Genomic DNA, 22,500 nt, shown 5'->3' on the forward strand with positions numbered 1-22,500 from the left:
CTGTGTTTTAGCCTGCAGCTGTTAAAGAAATACCATCTGTTTGTTGCTGTACTGCTCTTAGGTTATTTTAACAATATTCCGAAATTTCCTAACCTGCTGTGATACTGCAAAAGCTCTACTGAGTATGCCAAAGTTCTCCTGAGCTTGCCAAAATGTTTCTAAGTTTTCCAAATATTTTTGTGTTTGTAGAAGTTTTCCTATATTTCTGCAGATATTTCTGTGCACAAACGTACATTTCTCAGATTTGGGAACTTGTTTTCAAGGATTCCTGATACTGCAGGAGTTCTGTCTTCTGATGTATAGCATGTTACTGCACTTGAGCTCAAAACCAGTTTGTTTTACATTAGGAGGGGTTTATTCTGCACTCTGGTGGGATCAGAGGGCTGATTCAACCTATCTGAGTTGGGAACTGCTGGCGGAAAATATTGTTTGTTTATCTGATTGGCCCGAAGGCAGTTACAAGTGCCTTGTATATAAGCAAACCTCTCCAGTTTAAAAATCTCTCTAAGAGATAATATCCAGTCTCCCACTATTCGCAGCTGCTTGAAGAGCTGCCAGTTTGTGCTGAGGGTGGCACCACTGCAGGCCATCTTATAGTATACTATTAAACACTCTCACTTAGACCCTTAAGTGACTCTCACATTCTTCCTATCTACTAAAGATCTGGTATAATGGATAGGTGCTTCCCTGTCAGCTCTGTTTCTGGTCTGGTGGGTATGGGCATTCTGAGGCAGTGTAGTAACTGCCTCATGTTCACTGACAGCCATTTAACTTTAGAACAGACAAGCACAGTGTGTGAGAGATGTAGATACACAATGTCATTGGAGACAAAGCTCTCACATACGCACAGGAGAAATGCAAACCAGGTTGTAAGCATTACACCTAAAACACTTGCTACAACCACTAAGAACAAACACATAGACCCACATATGCAGAAGTACTCACTTGTATCTGCCCAATCCTCCAAGACTTCCTAAAAGCATCTCTCAGTGGCCCTGTGCATACTCAAAAAAGTCAGCACCTCACACAACATATAACTCTGAAAATCATAGTAACCCTACTTCTAGGGCCACACAGCCAAATATTCTAGTTATTGGGGATTCCATTGTAAGACCTACTGACACCCCCCTTACCAGACTAAAGAAGGAGAAGATCACAGTGATCTGTGTGTCTGGATCCAGGATCCACTAGATCATGCCTGCACTTGGGTCTTTAAACCACAAGTACCAGGATGACATGGTCATAGTCCATGTGGGCATAAACAATCTAAGACATGCCTCACTGCACTACATGAAGACAGACAAGATGGAGCTCTCTGAATATGTGTCCCAGGTGGTTATGAGTCTAGCCCTGAGAAGCATCCTACCTTTGCTAATGATGATGCCACAGTACCAGCAAAAATGATTGACTTTCCTTCAACAATTGACTAAGTTTCTGGTGTCACAAGGGGATCCAATATCTGTCAACCTGGGGATATATGACTGACAAACCATGATGCTTTGCCAGAGATGGTTCTCACTTGCCACCACTTGGCTTCTGGATACTGGCAAAAACTTTATCTATCTCCATAGTGCCTTTTTTAGGTCATGCCAAGTTGTTAAACCCTCCAAGATAACAAAAATCACTCACAACTACTTAAAGGTACTGCTGCTCAGCGCTAGGTGTTTAAATAAACAAACTAATCTCTGGAAGCACTTCTCATACTGGAGAATGCAGACAGATATGCAGTCATGGAAACATAATTCAGAACCATGGAAAACAACTTGGTTATCAAAGGCTACAATGCCTTTCCTACATGTTGATCTCCTTCATCTCAGCATAAAACAAAACGTGGAGGTGTCTCAGTGTTCATAAAGGAAAAGTACACTGGTAGACTGGTCCAGCAACATGACTCATCTGAGCTGCTCCATGTCCAACTAACCATAGGTGTGACCCTCAATCATATTCTTGGCAGCTATAGATCCCCTAATATGAGTCTGGAAAACCATACCTCCTACCAAAACCTAATGGAATCTCTTAGCAGCCTAACTTAAGCTACCCCTTCATAAACTGGGAGGCTTATATGACCCATAATTCATTTGCTCAGAGGTTTTTGGACCTTATCAATGCAAACACCCTGTAGCAACTAGTTAGCTCCCCCACTACAGGTACAAATATCCTAGACATAGTACTCACGAACATGGGGGGATGTTGCTCCCTCCCATGCATTAACTCCTCCCTGTTATGATCTGACCAGAAAATGAATCCCTTTAATATTAAAATTAACTTAGAATATCCATCAAACTCCAAACGTTAATAACTTTGCTAAGGCCAATTACCCCAAACTAAGCAACAGCTTATTAAACTTCCAAGCCCCTCTGAATATGGATGACACTAAGGCCTACTCTGAGCTGTACAGAAAAGCATTGTCAACCATATTCATAGCTGCACAGAAGAGGCAGTACCTGTCCGAGTCAAACCTATGATTACTGGCAAAAATAAAACACCCTGGTGGACTCCTAGCATAAAAAAGCTATTCAACAAAAGGAAAAAAGTCATCTCCCAGGCCAAGAAGGAACAGATAAATCAGCACAAAAGACACACACCAGTCTAAACAAACAAATTATAGAGAGCTGATCAAATCTGCCAAAGAAAACTATGAGACAAAGATAGCCTCTCAGGTGAAAGATAACCATAAGGCTTTTTTAATTATGTTTGAAACCACAGGGAAAATGCTCAGCAATGTGCCGAGTTAATCATGCTCAGCAATGTGCCGAGCTAATCATGAACAACAGCACTTACACTCAGTCAGAAACTATAGCAAACTAGTTGGCTGACAATTTCAGTTCAGACTTCTTCCCCCATCACCTCTTACAACATCCAAAGAAATACCCACAACCATCCCCTACTGGTTATACAAGGGAACAGGTCTTTACTGCACTCACTAAACCCAAAACCACAGCCTCCATTGGTCCCGCCAACATTCCAGGATGTTTCTTAAATAGTTTAAAATAGAATTTATTAGGGCCACTAGAAACCCTCTTTAACCACAAACCCATAAGCTCAAAGGCCATGGAGAGAATTATCATGGACTTGATCAATAACGGCATAAGACATCTCCAAACACTGGACCAAACCCAATTTGACTTTGTCAAAGGGAGGTCTTGCCTGATTAATCTGGTGGACTTTTCAGGAAAGTCACCAGGGCCATTGGTGAGTGTAAAACAGTACACACTACTTATCTAGACCTGGCCAAAGCTTTCTACACAGCTCCCCAGTTGGAGATCATAGGCAAATTTACTGAGTTAGGTATAAACCCTTACAACATTGGATGGATTGCAATCTGGCTCACTGGCAAAGGACACATGTTGTTTGGATAGGTGACTCCATGTCTGATAAAAAACCTGTTACTAGTGGTGTCCCAATGTTGGGACCCCTCCTGTTTGGTATATACATATTTGAAGTGAAGGCCAATGTTGAGGGCCTCTGGCTCACCAAGTTCACTGATAACTGCAAGCTAGGAGGAATCAGTGAATCCCCAGATGATGTTGACATCCAACCAACAAGCCTAAAAAATGACAAATAACTGGTGACAAAACCATGATCTGAGACTATATGCTAAAAAAATGTGTATTAATACCCTTTGATAAATCAAATATCCCTGCAAATTATAATATCGATAATACACCCATAAAAGTAGACCCAGTGGTGAAGGCCTAGGAGCACAGATAGATAATAACCTAAACATTGACCACCAAGTAGCCGTGGTAGTGAGGAAACCCTTCTGTATGGCTCAACTTGTAAGTAAAGCCATGGCATCAAGATCAAAGGAAGTCATAGTGCCATTGTACTCGACCCTCATCAGGTCCATAATTTTGTAGAATTATCCCTTCTGCATGCACCTATCCAGGGATTTACACCAACTGGAATGGCCCCAGAAGTGTCTCACAAAAAAATACAAAGCATAATACACATGTCTTATACAGACCAACAAAAGGCCCTGTCCCTTTACTCCATCTCATATAATTTATTGACAGATAACTTATGCCTGACTTATCAGGCAGTCTCTGATCCAGTCTTGATGAAAATGTTACATATCTGGAAGAAAAATTATACGAGGGTTATGCATTCCATGGACCTGAACCTTATTTGTGACTCTAACAGAACTTGCTGGAGACACAGATTAGCATCCTAAAGGCTACCTTGTCTACGGAATAAACTTCTCATCTTCATAAAACAAAGCCCGTTCCTTACTCTGTTCAAAAATAATTTGGATAAATGGATGGGGAACTATAAATTCACTCCTGGGGTACTTCCCATGTCCCTCATAGACAGAGGCAGTCTGTAAAATAACTCAGGGCTCCAACACCCAAAGACCCACAACCCTGAAACTAGTCTCTCCCATATTTGGGGTATTAAGATTATATAATGTCATATTCTGGGTATTATTGGTTAGGCTTGTAAAGGCTCCTGTGCCATTAGACTAGTAATCATCTATGAATCTATTAGTATTTAATGTAATAGCTTAAGAAATCATATTTCTAGGAAGATTCAATGACAAAATAAGAAACCATACAATGTTAACTGAACATGATGTAACCTATATGCATTTTGTTAGCATTTATATAATCTATTTTTATAGCATAGCTTATTAAAATAAAATTTTCACCAGGAAAATTCAATGCCTAATAGAGCAAATAACTGTGGCATGACCTCACTTTTAAGTGATTCTACACCTTTGGTAGGTACCTGCCCTGAGACACTGTCATATTTGAATTTGTTTCCACTAGCAATACCTCTACAAGCAAAGAGAATGTTAGTCAAATTGCAAATTAAGAAATTACTAGATGATTTGTTTTTAGCTGTCTAATTACTTTGTTTGTGTTTGTTAATCAGGTGTCACCATTCAATATAAGGGTCCCTTTTCGAGGTGACTTGGGATCCCTGTCTGCTTAAGTGGTCTGCTCGATCTGTTCAGAGTCACATCATTTGCAAATAGAAACTGAAGGAATTTTTTACATCTGTAAAATCTGCAGCTCCTTTTCTTCTTTCAGCTGCATAACAAGTCTTTTGCTGTTAGTTTCTTCAGTAAATAACCCATTATGGTGGCAGTCGATGATATTCAGATTCAGAATGACTGACTAATGCAGTTAAGGTATGTGTATAATGCTAATTTGGTGCGAGTAGATAATATTCAGATTCAGAATTACTCTGACTAATGCAGTTACAGAGTCTGCATAATGCTAATTCTGACTAATGCAATTACAGCATACTGTATGTATAATGCCAAATTGGTGGGATTAGATCGTATTCAGATTCATAATGAGTCTGACTAATGCAGTTACGGAGTATGTATAATGCTAATTTGGTGCGAGTAGATAATATTCAGATTCAGAATGACTCTGACTAATGCAGTTAAGACATGTCTATAATGCTAAATTGGTGGGATTAGATCATATTCAGATTCAGAATGACTCTAACTAATGCAGTTAAGGTGTGTGCATAAAACTAAGTTGGTGGTAGGGAGTAGATAATATTCAGATTTGAAATGACTGACTAATGGAGTTAAGGCAGGTTTTTAATGCTAAGGTGGTAGGAGCAGATCATATTCAGATTCAGAATGACTCTGACTAATGCAGTTAAAGGTGTGTATAGAATGCTAAATTTGTGGGATTAGATCATATTCAGATTCAGAATGACTCTGACTAATGCAGTTAAGGTGTATGTAGAATGCTAATTCTAACTAATGCAGTTACAACATATGTATAATGCTAAGTTGGTGGAAGTAGATCACATTCAGATTCAGAATGACACTGACTAATGCAGGTACGGTGCATGCATAATGCTAATTTTGACTAATGCAGTTACGGCATATGTATAATGCGGGTGGAATGTTGGGCGGCGCAGTGGTGCAGCGGTTAACATTGTTGCCTCACAGCAAGAGGTTCTCTGGTTTGATTCTCGGCTGGGGTGCCTTCTGTGTGGAGTTTGCATGTTCTCCCTGTGCTCGCGTGGGTTTCCTCCGGGTACTCCGGTTTCCTCCCACATTCCAAAGACATGCATCTGGAGCATTTCTCCTCGGGCCTCCACTGAAAACAGGATCTGTGGAACCTAGTCGGACATTCCCAGTCAACAAATGTTAAATAAATGAAATAAAATAAATAAATAATGCTAAGTTGGTGGGAGTAGATCATATTCAGATTCAGAATGACTGACTAATGCAGTTAAGGTGTGTGTGTGTGTGTGTGTGTGTGTGTGTGTGTGTGTGTGTGTGTGTGTGTGTGTGTGTGTGTGTGTGTGTGTATAATGCTAAATTGGAGGGATTAGATCATATTCAGATTCAGAATGACTCTGACTAATACAGTTAAGGTGTGTGCATAAAGCTAAGTTGGTGGGAGGGAGTAGATAATATTCAGATTCAAAATGACTCTGACAAATGCAGTTAAAGGCGTGTATAGAATACTAAGTTTGTGGGATTAGGTCATATTCAGAATGACTCTGACTAATGCATTTAAGGCATGTGCATAAAGCTAGGTTGGTGGGAGTAAATAATATTCAGATTCAGAATTACTCTGACTAATGCAGCTATGGTGTATGTATAATGCTACTTCTTACTAATGCAGTTAAGGCATGTGTATAACACTAAGTTGGTGGGAGTAGATCATATTCAGATTCAGAATGACCGACTAATGCAGTTAAGGTGTGCATGTATAATGCCAAGTAGGTGGGAGTAGATCATATTCAGATTCAGAATGACTCTGACTAATGCAGTTAAAGGCGTGTATAGAATGTTAAGTTTGTGGGATTAGATCATATTCAGATTCAGAATGCCTGTGACTAATGCAGTTATGGTGTATGTATAATGCTAATTCTTACTAATGCAGTTAAGGCATGTCTATAATGCTAAGTTAGTGGGAGTAGATCATATTCAGATTCAGAATGACTCTGACTGATGCAGTTAAGGCACGTGTATAATGCTAATTCTGTCTAATGCATTTATGGAGTGATACGCTATAACTGCATTAGTCACAATTAGCATTATACATACATTGTAACTGCATTAGTCACAATTAGCGTTGTACATACATTGTAACTGCATTAGCTACAATTAGCGTTATACATACATTGTAACTGCATTAGTCACAATTAGCGTTATACATACAGTGTAACTGCATTAGTCACAATTGGCGTTATACATACATTGTAACTGCATTAGTCACAATTAGCGTTATACATACATTGTAACTGCATTAGTCACAATTAACGTTATACATGTGCCGTAACTGATATCCTAGGTTAAACGAATCATTTCCATATTTTCAATAATTTGGTCACCCGATGTTTCTGACAAAATACCCTGTAGCAAATTTCTGAATTCTGCCAACTCAATATATTCCCATAAACATTTTCCCAGTTACCCCTCTTTTTGTTACCACAACTTTAGCATTTGCTATCGACCTGGAGTAAAAATCTCTGATATCTGCTTGGGGTATAAAAATGCCCATGCAAACAATTCCCCATGTAAAAGTACTAAACCTTCTAGAACTTGTTGCATGCTTGGAAGCCATACAAATGACCTGACACTATCTCTTTGTATATTTTGCTTTTCAATTCAAATGACTGTTTTTTTTACCTCTTCTGACTGAATCTTACAGAGATCATGCACACTTTTATATGGTCTAGAAATGTTCCATTTTTAACAATACCTTCTATTCTAGACTTAACTAAAAGCTTGACTAGAGTTTGTGTTTCACTGAGCAGTCCCCTAATTCTTTTTCTTTCACTTTGTTTATACTCTCTCCGTCCCTGGTATAGAATGTCATTCTCCAGCCCCAGTCCAAACGTCTGCTCGTCCTCATCCTGCGGTAGAACCTTTTCCTTCTTGGCTATTTACTCCTCATGCCTTCACGTCTTTACTACTTTTCTCCAATAAATTCCAACTCTTTCTTGCCTCTTTTCTATAACCAGTCATCCCTACTGGTAAAATCTCTTTTCTCCATTCCAGTGTTGACTTGGTTCTTAAAATACTTTATAAATATAATAGTTTATAGTCTCTATAGCTGTTATTATTCTCCTTAAAGGCCTGCACCAAAATTCTACTCTCTCCTTATTTTGCAACCCCCACTCCACTGTTTCAGCATCATTTCTCTTTACAGATTGTAATCTTCTCCATTTCTTGTGTAAGAATACTGATGCCTGCTATAGGTTTTGGTTTTTCTTAATTTAATTTCTATGCTGAAAAAAATTGCAACTGTATCAAAATGTTCTAAATACTGAAATCTCTTTTTCCTGGATTTATCAAGTACAAAGTAATATCCTCCAGAATTAAGGCTATTTTTATTGATTACCAAACCAGCTTTATCCATGATTTTGTGGGTCCCTTCTTTTCTTTGTCAATAGTACTACATATAAAGTAAATAACAAACAGAAAAAAACCATCCATGTCTGTTTTCTTTGTTCAAACATAGCCTGTCAGAGAGGAACTCCCCCACCTTAACTTTTGCCTCTTATTCTTCATGTCTTCCTAAATAACCACATTGTTCTATCAGAAAACAGAAATGTTACCATTGCCCTAATCAGAAACACGCAGCTGACTGCATTGAATGCCTTCTCTGCATCAAGATCCACCAACAATACCTGTGTCTTCTTGCATTCTGCATCCCTTTGGATTATTCAAATGTTTGCCTCCTATTCACAAAGTCACATTGATCCATATCTATCAGTTTTGGCATCACTCTACTGATTCTGTTAGCTAGTATCAATGTAAACACTTTATAATCATGGCTTAAGGTTGCAATAGCTCTGTATAGGCTGGGTCTGAATGGTCTTCATGCAGTTCTCTTTCAAGCCACAAGTAACACAGGATTCCATGCTGAACCTATTGATATTCAGCTTATACATTTGTCATGTCTAGACTGATGTCAAGGGGCTCAGTGTGGCAAAGTGACTGCAGTTTCGGTGCAGTCATGAAGTCCTCATCCGATATCCATATCCTGCTGGATAGCTATAGCCACACAAATTCCCATAGTAAAGACTGTTACCTAAATATTAATGAAACATGCAGTACCCATTGGAAAGGCCATTCCTGCACCCACTTCACTGACAACACACCCTCAAAGCTGATTTTACCATCAGAAATCTAGGTGCATTCAAAGGTAATGCACTCTCCTTTAATCACCAGGTGCTAACTGCTGTTAGGTATGCCTTCTGCCCAGTGCAACTAATCACTAAAAGTGTACTTTTTACAGATCAAAGGAAGCCATCACCACTCACTATTCCCTGATTAGACCCACAATAGAATATAGTGTCTATTTTGGCATGTACCTATCCAAGCATGTAGCCCAATTTTAGATTCCCCAGCATGTTCTGATGATGATTGACAGTTAAAACAGAGAGCTAAAGTTCTGACTTATTATTGAGCTGTTTCCTGTTGCAGAGAGTGATGATTTTAATTTTTCTGCCTTCATTTGGCTACTGTGTGACAGTGAGGAAGCCACTTAACCAGACAGTGCTCTGGGGCAATTTGGAATCTGTGGTAAGACTCCTTAATGGCCTTCTGGACTCCATGTCTACTAACTATGTATGAACCTATAATCTTAATATATCCTCCAATGGTTACCCTGGACAATTGGAAGCCTTATCACTGCTCACTTTCACTTACAGATTTCTGCATCATGACCTCCACCTAGCTTATCAAGCTATGAATGAAGCCATCTTGTTTAATCTGTTACATATCTGTAAAACAGGTAACACTGATAACACTCAATCAAGGCATCAAATTTAAATGTTTGTTGCAATATAAATATAATCTGAGGACATGATAGATATCTCTCCCAAATGATCTCTGACCTAAGGAATAGGCTCCCACTCCATGTAAAACAAAGCAGCTCCCTAACTCTCTTCAATACAAGCCTGTAAAGTTACTCTAGGACTGTTCTCATTGGCCTTTACTAATAGAAGGAACAAATAATGGGAATTGTGTGGATAAGCATATTATGATCTACTAGATGAGTTGCATAGTAAGAACTTGTGAATATGAGTCTCTGAATGATATGAGTTTGGCTGTGCAGTAGTCTCATAACACATGAGGGTTCATCAGTGTGATGCAGATAGGTCTAAGAGAGAAAATAATGGCTTAATTTGGGAGGACCTGACACATTGGAGGAGGACATTGTGGCAGTATTTGTGTGGATGGCATCAACAATATCAGGATTATCAGTCACGTTCCTATATGCAGATGACATAGTATTAATAACAAAGAATAAAAAAAATGGATGCAGAAAGCGATCAAGATACTTAATGGACAGTCGAGGGCTAAAGATATGCATATAAACAGAAACAAGAGCAGACGTATGGATATGTTGGAATTCGTTATTATGAAAATAAAAAAGGAAATTTGTAAAGACAATAGATAGAGAAATCTTTTATATAATGTGGACTCTATGGAATGAAAGAATGAAGTAGATAGAACTTAATGGAAAGGGATATTGGCAGAGCTATTGAGAGAAATAAGATTTTGGTTGTGGAAGAAAGAGCTGGGGTCATAAAATGAATGTGTTTGTAAAAAAATTAAAATATAGATAGTAAGCAAGGAAAAGCTGTTTATAAAAGGTGTAAATCTCTGTATATAGTTTATAGGATGTGGGACCTCAGCTTAATGTCTCATCTGAAGAACAACACACTTAGGAGTGCAGCACGACCCTTATGATACACTTGCAGCACTAGTAATCCATTTTCCTTGTGTCAGGATAGAACCCACAGCAGAGTGTGCTACACGCTGTGCCACTGACACAGACATAGCTGCTGCTAAGTTGGTTAACCAGAAGAGGATGGGAAGAAAGGTGGTGTGATGAAGGATGACGGCAATATAGGTTATAGTCTGTTTACCTGTCTGTCGGCCTACTGTTGTGTACCATTTTTGTCATGTAATCTTTTTCAGGATTAGATAGACTTTTGTTGCCAGCTTGTATACAGCTGGGCTGAAACAGGAATGTGTCATCAGGACACTACTGTTTCTATCAGAACTCCGAAGTTAGAGCTGGGCACATAAAAGTTCTGTGCAGCAGGTGAATAGCTAATCTCTGCAATGATCATGCTAAGTACTCTGTATTAGAGTCATAAGATTCTGCTTGTTGTTCACCCTGATCTAAAGTACATTTCTGTTATAAACAGCAAAAAAGCATCTGAGTTGTTGAGAGATCAGCAGTGTCTGCTCTGCATGAGGTTTAAATATTAAAAAGGGTACCCAATCAGAAACATGCAGGTATGCAGGTGCGTGTGCAGGGTAACTTGAACAATCTTCAACTTCTATTCTAAGTTTAAGGCTGATATCTAATTGTGTTGGTTTTTGTTTACAGTATAAAGTAAACGTTTGACATATATATCCATCGATAAATGCAATGCTTCTTAGATATTATTGTCATTACCGGCAATAATAATAATAATGTTATTTAAATGCCAAATAGCATTTGTATTTAAGTGTTATGGTTATAATGTAAGAGCACTGTTTAATTTAATATACATCCAATTACTATAACATAATTTTTACTCATCAGGACACATTTCTTTAGCAGTTCAGCAAAGTAAATCTTTCCAGAGAATGAATGACTGGTATATGACTTGTAATTGCTGCTATAACTTGTTTTCAGTTCACAGTACTCTCTCTCAGACTCTGTAGGGTCTCTTAAGTCTCTAAGTAGAGTCTCTGGCTCCCTTTTGGTTGCAGCTGCAGCTACATTAAAACATTGGGTGACTCTGCTGCTACTTTGTTGCTTTCCACCTGGGGCTCTAGGGAATTCTTAGTGATGTCATCAGATCATGGGAAATGAAGGTGGTCCACAAGACCATTCATTAAGGAGCTTAGCCCAAATCTCCAATTGCACCAAAGTACTGTCTGGTTAAGTGATTTGCTCAGGCTCACACATTAGGCTAATGGAGTTTGAAAGATTCAAAAAACCTTGTACCCTGTGAGTAGGAAGCAGCTCATAAACAAGTCAGAACCTTAGTCCTCTGTGCTAACTGCCAGATAATTAAACTACAACAGACTGCACACAGACCCACAATCCCTGGTTTAGGAGGCCAATGCCTTATCCACTGACATTCCTGAGCCCAACATCCATGTTGTTATATGCAAAGAGACAACAAATATGGATGGGATAGAAGTTTCCTCATCCATCCTTCTAAAGTCATGGCATTTGTCACCAGCCTTGGATTTAAGTATGGCCTTTGTATACCAAACCTATTGTTTTATGCCACTGGACATTTGCCCTTTTAAGCCTATTAATCTGTTCATCCATCCTAATTGGGTGTAAGTCTGGTCATTCATCGTCTTGGGGTATGACTTTGGTCATTGATCATTCCCTCATTCTGTAGGTATGGTTCTGTCCATCCATCCATCCATCCGTCCATCCCTCCATCCATCCATCCATCCATCCATCCATCCATCCATCCATCCATCCATCCATCTTGCTGCATATTAGTCATCTGATCAATCATCTGATCGATTATCATGTTGGATGTTCTGGTAACGTAGCCAGATAAGGTCCTGACTACAACCCAGCCAACTTGTGTGTGATTAATGGCTCAGACAACTGTAAGAGAAGCAGGGAGGGATGGGCATTAACATCCTTGGTGGGAAAGTAGTTCTGTGAGCTCCTCCACTGACAATCCCTAGTGGAGGCTGGGGATGTCACTATTGGGAGGAGTGATCGAAAAGAAGGATAGGCTAGAGACATGGCTGAGCCTCTGTATGGGTGGAGCAAAATGCCACTCATCCCTTTACATGCCCGTCTCTTGGATGTATTCACAGAAAATGGAGTAAAGTAATAGAATAGGTCAAATGAAACCACCGCCCCTGGTGGATATTGATGGCCAGACCCCCCATGATACTTTTACAATCTTCTCTGGCTCCAGTGATACTGGAGGAAGTCCAGAGGGTTAAGAGAAGACTGGCAGCATTAGCAATGGGTGTGGGGCACTGAGGAGGGAGCTGGATGCTGAGGGGAGAAAAAGCTCCTCTCCCCAAAAAGAGATCAACAATCAGACTGTAGGTGTCAGGCCATTCAAAAAAAGGTCAGTGAGAATTTGGTCTACCAGCCTTTTTCATCTGCCATTTCCCACCTCGGCTGTATAAGTCAGTTTGTTTGAGCTGACACGTATGAGTGCTGTAGTCATGTGACAACACATGCTGACCACTTGCAACTCAGTCATATTTTGAAACTGCTTGTTGTGTACTTGTCTGCTGACATCTATTTCTGATCTATACATTCTGTTAGTGTTACAGCTTTTGGACTATACTTTCTCCATGTCAGTAAATACTTCTCTTCATCTGAGATGGAACCTACTTCTAGTAGCAGTGCTCTAGCGAAGCAGCAGGAAAGAGCTGTTAATCTCAGCAGGAAGCAACTGTTGAGGTAAGGCCACTGAGCTGAACACCATCTTAAGGGGATGAATACAACACAGCAGATTCGAATCTTCCCTCACCATAAGCAGGCTTTTACATATACTTCTCAGTTGCTTTGTATCACAGAATGTTCAGATGTTTGCCTCATGTTTTTGGTCTGCTCCTCATAAAACTTATGTTTTTCTGGCACATCATTGAGGACCGCAGTCACTAAATAATGCTAAACATTTAAGTTTCAGACTCTTACAAAATGCATGGTAATGCAAAATCTATCATTCTAGTAACATTCTAAGTTTATAAGAACTATTTTTAAAATCTGTCCCTGATTTGAGGCCTTTGTTCCCTGCCTCCACATACTGTTTTGGCTTTGCCCCTGATTCTTGTAAGCATACAAATATTGTGAAAGCCATACAGCAGTGAGATGTTACCTGTGTACTGTGCTTTGCATAGATTATGAATTTTGCAAGAAAATAGTCCGATAGCACAGAAGATTAAGGTTATGCACTGTTAGCAGTGTACTTATCCTGGTACAGGGTTTGATTCCCACAGCCTTCGCTTGCCTACTGTCTGTGACCTTGAGCAAGTTACTTAACCAGACAGTTCTTTGGGCTTATTGGAAATTTGGGCTATGCTCCTTAATGGTCTCCTGGACTGGAATGCATGTCTAGAAACTACTTCTGAAACTATGCAATGAAAACTTCATCTGACAAGGTCAACATGTTCAAAGCTTAAATTACGCTGCTGAAAGTGGACACCTGAGCCAGTACATTTTTCTTGCAGATTCAGTAAGAAAATTGACTGTTTCTGTACCAGATGGGGATACTAATACTGACCAGAAGAGAGATAGTCATTGGAATGTGGTACAGATACTGGTGTGAGTGGCAGTCTAAAGATTAGTGCTGTCATTTGCAAGTCTGCCAGTAGCTATTTGCAGCATTAGGTGAAACAGTTATGAATTCTCATCGTTAGTACATGAACACAATATTAGCAGAAAGAAACAGTAGAATTTATAGCCTATTTAACATTCCTCTTACCTTTGTGGGATGGATATGGTATGGCAGATGGTTAATAAAGCCCTGTCTGAGAGGGCTGCATCTACTGGTGAAATTAACAGTCTATATTTCCATCAACAAATGAGGCTGTGTCATTAAAACTCAAACAAAATAACTCAAGTAATACAATAGCTTGCCATATCTTAGAAGTCACAGATTAGGCAGATTATGTATGGGTACTTTTATAGTAGTAGTAGGTGCATGTAGAGAATTATACCCTGCATATCTAGAAAACACAGTGCTACAGGAAAAATAATTTAAGCCTAACTATATTTGATGCAGCTTGTATAACCAGTACAATAAATAAAAATTACAGATCCATTACACTGAATGCTGGGCTTACTGTAAGACAGAAGCAAGAATCCTTTAAAGGTGGTCATCAGTGCAGGAATTTGGTACAGTTTCTGGAATTAAGGAGAGGGGGAATTGTGTGTTTTCAGTGTAACAATGGGCTTTGCAAACCTCTCCTTTGAATAATATCATCCAGGGACAACGTGCTCAGTGAATGTAAAAGTCCAAATAAGGGAACCACGTGACACTCTACAGTGTAGAAGGTCGGAAAAGAAAGTGGCAAAGACGGCATGAGACAGCACCTTCTGAGAGGATCCTGGGTAGTGAGAAGCATACTGGACTAAGACTTCTCTACAGCACCTTCTGAGAGGATCCATGGTAGTGAGAAGCATACTGGACTAAGACTTCTCTACAGCACCTTCTGAGAGGATCCTGGGTAGTGAGAAGCATAATGGACTAAGACTTCTCTACAGCACCTTCTGAGAGGATCCAGGGTAGTGAGAAGCATACTGGACTAAAACTTCTCTACAGCACCTTCTGAGAGGATCCTGGGTAGTGAGAAGCATAATGGACTAAGACTTCTCTACAGCACCTTCTGAGAGGATCCAGGGTAGTGAGAAGCATACTGGACTAAGACTTCTATACAGCACCTTCTGAGAGGATCCAGGGTAGTGAGAAGCATACTGGACTAAGACTTCGCCTGAGAGTCCACATTTGTTTCTTAAGTGTTCCAACAGGATCACACAATCTCAGTGTTAACATTCACAGTGACATCAAGGAAGACCAAAGCCAAATAACCTACTCCATCTTATCCCATAAGGCAATTGTTAGACACTAGTGACAACAGTTTCACTTCTGTGTTGGCTGTGAAAACTAGTCTGAAATTGGTCATAAATCTAATGCTCCTTAAGACATGAATCAAATAGTCCACAGAACACCTCAAACACCTCGACCATAAAAGGAATGTTTGAGATGAGCTAATAACTGCTCAGATAATTAGGATACAACACAAGTTTCTTGAGAACTATGGTTACTAATTCCTCATCTTTAGTAGCAATGGAAAGCCATTTAACTCAAGAAATGACTGATGATCTTAAACAGGACAGGACCCAAGACATTCAGGCAGAAGATACCCAGCCTTGGTAGAAGGGCTGAGTCCATTTTAAGTTTAGTGAAGACTTTAATCTAAAGAAAATAACTTATGATAATTGCTACAGTAAACTTGGCCCACCCCAGAGAAAGAAACATTAGGTGGACACAGCCAATATTTCGGAACACTACAGGTACTATATCCAATCTAATGGAGGCAAGCTTAGCTGCAAAGAAGCCAATAACAAACTCACCTTCTTCTGACAAAGGTGATTTGCAAGTGGCATAGGATGAGTTGCAGAGAATGTCATCCATCTTGAAAAGCAATGTTGCTCAGCTGTGGTAGAAATGTCCCAAGAGGAAAAGTCAGGTTTTTATAGGAGATTTCTTATTGGTACAGAACATGATTTTCATTCAATCTAAGACCATCTTCCATAGCTGAATGCATCACCATCTGTACTCTAGTCTTCAGCCAGACATTCTTATTACATGGAATTCAAGGTCATGTCAAGGTTCATAGGTTACTAGACTAGCAGGGTAACAATGACAAGAAACAAGTGGATCCAATGATAATGTAAAGGCTGAACTGTAGATAAATATAAATTCATGCAGAGAACATGCATGTGGCTTTACTAAGAACTTGTGCAGGAAAAGACAGAAGTTTTCTAGAGTGGCAAATTTAAAGTTACTGTACTGCAGAAGCTTCCAGATGAGAAGATGTCACTGGGGGGGTGCCTTAGCAGTAGACTTGACCAAGCAATGAACTGACCTGGAGAACAGCTCCATCACCAGGCTAAAGGTAGCCACAATGATTGGAAAGACCAGGTCCAAGGTATGCCAAAAATAATGGGCTTAATTAACAACACCTTCAGCAAATTCAAGTCCCTTCTTGATAGCGTGGAATTCATTATAAAAAGTTACATATTTCTGATTACTGAAATTGTGAAATTGCCCAAAACTAGCCATTTTGGCTTACTCAGTAGTATGGCAATAAAAATTAAATCAGGAAAAGCAGCAGGCTGAAATGAGGTTATGGAAGATATAGTTACAATGTTGGGTGAGTTAGTGACAGTTCTCATGGCTGTATGGAGAGAAAGGCGTATCTCAGATGACAAGACAATAATCATTCTAGTGCCAGTGTCCACAAGCAAAGAGGACACTTACAAGTGTGGGCAGTATAGAGGGATCACACTTGTATAACACTGCTTCAAAGTCCTGAACAGGGCGATTGATACATGAATACACAGAGTAAGATTGAAAAGGAGTAGTTTGGATTCAGAACGGGGTGCAGCACAATGGACTCAATGTACAGTAAGACAGATAGTGGACAAGAAGCTAGAGAAGAGGAACAAGCCCAACCGGGCATTCCCAGATATGCAGAAAGCACATAACAAGGTCCCAAGAAAGCTAATGTGAGCAGTCCTTTGATGGTTCAAATTTCCAGAAACATTGGTAGAGTTAGTGCAGGCCATGAACAAGGACCCAATGACTCAAGTACAAACAGTGTTCAGTCTTACAGTGGGGTTCCTAATGGGAATGGGTGTAAAACAGGGTTCAGCTCTGAGCTCAAAGCTATTCATACTGGTGATGGACTACATTAGCAAACAGGTCAGAGGAGACAGAACAACAATGCTGCTGCTGTATGTAGATGATGTGGCAGTACAGGCAGACACCGAACAAAACCTTCACCAAAGGATAGGGGAATGGACTGCAACACTGAAGGCACACGGAATGTAATGGAGTACAGACATGACAACTGTTATGGTAGCAATTGGGGGAAATAAGAAGATGAAAATTGAGATAGAAGGGAAAACAGTGGAACATGTTAACAGTGTTAAGTATCTGTGAGGGCTGGTTGAGGATACAGGAAGCCCAGTACTACTGTACAGTACAGATACCTGGAAAGGAAAGGCAGACCAGTTGAGGAAGCTAGACTATGTGAAACAGATGGCAGGATGCACACTAGTGGGACAGGTGCACTAGAGCAGAAGCCAGAGTAACTCCAGTTGCAGGCAAGTCAAACTAGAACAGAGCAGAATACATTGGTTCAGGCAGATATGTAGGAAAGCAGGGCATTTTTTTGGTGAATTTCTATGAGCAACTTATATCCAACAGTACCACCTGCACAGTCTTAAACAGCATTGATTCTGGGCTGCTCAGAGCACATTGACAGTACTATAGTCATAGATGAGGTCCTTTTCAACATGGATTAAGGAAACCTTTCAGGAGCTCCCTTTATTCACATCTGACCACCTCCTGCTCCTTTACTCCTGCCAAGAAATCAAAGTTACCCCCAAAACTGTCACCTGGTTCCAACAGTTCTTAACAAACAGGTATTTCATAGTCAAAACCGGCTCAATCCTATCACCTCCAGGACCCCCTTATAAAGGAGTGCCACAAGGCTCTATACTTGTCCTATTGTTGTTTTCAATCTTTACTATCAAACTACCGTCTGACTTCACTAACCTTTCTATCCCTCCTCATACAAATGACAAGGTCATCCTTTGATCCCTTACATTAAGCTGATCAAACCCTGCTTCAGTCTGACATCCAAACCCTTAACTCTTGGCTAAACAACCATAAACGACACTGATACTGATAAAAGCGGAAAAAAACTTCTAAAAATCTCAACATCACAGATCTGAATGATACCCCAGTAGAAAAAAAATGTCCTTTAAATACCCAGGTCTGTGATTGCAGCAGTCACTTAACTCTCATAACCACATTGAAAATGTCTGGAAAAAGCTGTGTTCCCATTTATTCTGATGCTGGAATATACATCCCGTTGTCTTCAGGCAATAGACAAAGGAATCCTCCTTTCTCATCTTCAATATGGGCTCCACATCATAGCCAAAGCTTTAAAAAAAAAAAAAAAAAAAAAAAAACTCATCCACTGTAGAGTCCATTGAAAATAAAATCTGATTCATTTCCACCACTCCCGCTCTCACAAACACACATCACTGGGTCACCCTCTCCAAAGTCAGTTGGCTTTCAGTCTCCTTCAAAGTTGAGCTTCTCTTCCTTTCAACCAGATGTTTTCTTGCTTCTTTCTGCTAAACTCCATAATAAAACCACCCACTATAATGTCTGTAACCTCTCCCAATTAATTCTCTAATTACTGATCCTCAAAAACAAACTGCACTGTACCAACAAAACTCTGACAATCCCCTCCCCCACATAAAAGAAATCTCATCTTTCTCCACATTCAAAGCACAACTCAAAAGACAGCTCCATCAAAAATCTGACTGCAGGAACTTTCTCAATGGACACATTGCCTAACTCACCCCTCACCTATAACACATGTACTTGGACCATCTGTTCTCACTTACAGCTTACCTCACATATTTACTACTAAAGTGAATTCACATTTGTTATTCTACTCTGTTAATAATATTTTCTCTTTGTTGTATTGTCTGCAGGACTCTTTACTTTCTGTGATTACTCTATTTATGATTTAGTCATTTTATTTGTTGTTGTTGTTGTTGTTGTTCGGAAGTTCTTCACCTGGACTGTGCATTCAAATGATCCATTGGGATCAGTGTACTACCTTGGCTAACAAACTAAAATAAATAAATAAGACATGTGAGAAACAGGAAGAAGGCACATGGAACCAAGGATGTCCAGCAAAGAGATGGATAGGTTGTGTCAGAGAAGACCTGACAAAGGTAGGCATAACTACCAAAGAAGGTAGGACAGAGGCATTATATCGAAAGAGGTGTTGACAGTTGATGTGACACCCTGATCCAATGTAGAAAATGGAATAAAAGGAGGCTGATGATGATGAAGGAGATGAACAGTATAGTAATCAGGAAATCTTTAAACTCTTAAAGGAGCATCTTCATGCAACTAGGTTAATAGTAGGTAGCAGATGAGGAGGTATGTACCCACGGTTTGCTACTGATCCTACTAAAACTTATTGCATTAGGTGCTCATGCAACTTGCTGGCGTGGGCCATAAGAGACAACTACCCTGACTTTGATCCTGTTTGCTGGGCATGCTGAAGAAAGAGGACAGGAAGGGGAGGAAAGCAGCCCATCAGAGCTGGAACAAAGCTGTCATCAAGGCAGATTGCTGTTAGCCATAAGTATGTAAGAAAAAAAAATTGAACAACCATAGGTGTATCTGAACAACCATACATACAATAACAAACAGCTAATTCAGAGGAAGGCATGTCTTTAATATAGGTAGGCACTAGGCTAGCTGCACCTGTGAGCCATTTTAAGCTTAGTCAATTTCTCTTTCAAAGGTGAAAATTAAATCCTGCATCATGTATGTGTCTGTGAAGCAAACACATTAATTTTAAACATTATGCCAAACCACAAACCCCCTAATGATAATGAAATGACAGAACAAGAGTTATATGAAAGGCCATAATGCCGACCAAAAACACAAAAATGCAACTAGACTGTGTACATGTACTATCATAATGCCAACCAAAATGTAAAACTTCAACTAGACTGTGTACATACACTATCATAATGCCAGCCAAAAACATAAAAATGCAACTAGACTGTGTACATATACTATCATAATGCCAGCCAAAAACATAAAAATGCAACTAGACTGTGTACATATACTATCATAATGCCGACGAAAAACATAAAAATGCAACTAGACTGTGTACATATACTATCATAATGAAGATGAAAAACATACAAATGCAACTAGACTGTGTACATACACTATCATAATGCTGACCAAAAACATAAAAACGCAACTAGATTGTGTACATATACTATCATAATGCCGACCAATGCATAAATATGCAACTAGACTTTGTTCATGTACTATCATAATGCCAACCAATGCAACTAGACTATATACATATACTATCATAATGCTGAGCAAAATATAAAAATGGAACTAGACTATGTACATAAACTATCATAATGCCAATCAAAACATAAAAATTAAACTAGACTGCGTACATATTTTATCATAATGCTGACCAAAGACATAAAAATGCAACTAGACTGTGTACATTTACTATCATAATGCAGACCAAAAACATAAAAAAGCAACTAGTCTGTGTACATATACTATCAAAGAGCCGACCAAAACATAAAAATGCAACTAGACTGTGTACATATACTGTCATAATGCCGACCAAAACATAAAGATGCAACTAGACTGTGTACATGTTGTATCATAATGCCAACCAAAAACATAAAGATGCAGTTAGACTGTGTACATGTTGTATCATAATGCCAATCAAAACATAAAAATGAAACTAGACTGTGTACATATATTATCATAATGCCGACCAAAAACATAAAAATGTAACTGGACTGTGTACATGCACTATCATAATGCCAACCAAAACATAAAACTGCAACTAGACTGTGTACATATACTATCATAATGCCAAACAAAACATAACAATGCAACTAGTCTGTGTACATACACTATGATAATGCTGAGCCGAACGCATAAAAATACAAATACACTGTGTACGTATACTGTCATAATTCCGACCAAAACATAAAAATGCAACTAGACTGTGTACATATACTATCATAATGCAGACGAAAAACATAAAAATGCAACTAGCCTGTGTACATATACTGTCATAATGCCGACTAAAGACATAAAAATGCAAGTAGACTGTATACATCTACTATGATAATGCTGACCAAAAACATAAAAATACAACTAGACTGTGTACATAAACTATCATAATTCCAACCAAAAACATAAAAATGCAACTAGATTGTGTACATATAAAATCATAATGCTGAATAAAAGATAAAGATGCAACTAGACTGTGTACATATACTATCATAATGCCGAGAAAATACAGAAAAATGCAAGTAGACTGTGTACATATACTATCATAATGCCGACCAAAGACATAAAAATGCAACTAGATTGTGTACATATACTATCATAATGCCGACCAAAACATAAAAATGCAACTAGACTGTGTACATATACTATCATAATGTCAACCATAAACATAAAAATGCAACTAGACTGTGTACATATACTATCAGAATGCCAACCAAAAACATAAAAATGCAACTAGACTGTGTACATATACTATCATAATGCCAACCAAAAACATAAAAATGCAACTAGACTGTGTACATATACTATCATAATGCCGACCAAAACATAAAAATGCAAATAGACTGTGTACATATACTATCATAATGCCGACCAAAAACATAAAGATGCAACTAGACTGTGTACATATACTATCATAATGCCAGCCAAAAACATAAAGATGCAACTAGACTGTACTTCCCCTTTCTCTTTCTCATCACAAAACCTCCTTTTTTATTACATCTTCTAACAATACAAATATCCAACCTGACACCCACACAAAACTCCTAGGGGTCATTATCGATGACAAACTCAAGTTCAACCTACACATACTCCAGTGTATAAAAAAAAAAACAAACCGGAAACTAGGTCTGCTATATCGGAACAAAAAATTCCTTACCCCTGAATCTAGACTTACCCTGTGCCAGGCACTCCTCCTCCCCTCCCTCTTATATGCCGTTCCAGTTCTTACCAATATCCAGGCCTCCACTCTAAACAAACTGCAGAAGACTTACCATAAGATAGCCAGATTCATTACTAACTCCCCATACAACTCACACCACTGCATTTCTTTAAACTCTATTCAATGGCTTGAACTTCCCCAGTTTCTGCTATTTTATCAATTTCATATGCTACACTTTA

This window comes from Protopterus annectens, chromosome 14.part0 (assembly GCF_019279795.1).
Source record: "Protopterus annectens isolate FY-2018-M chromosome 14.part0, PAN1.0, whole genome shotgun sequence".
In the NCBI taxonomy this organism is placed as follows: domain Eukaryota; kingdom Metazoa; phylum Chordata; order Ceratodontiformes; family Protopteridae; genus Protopterus; species Protopterus annectens.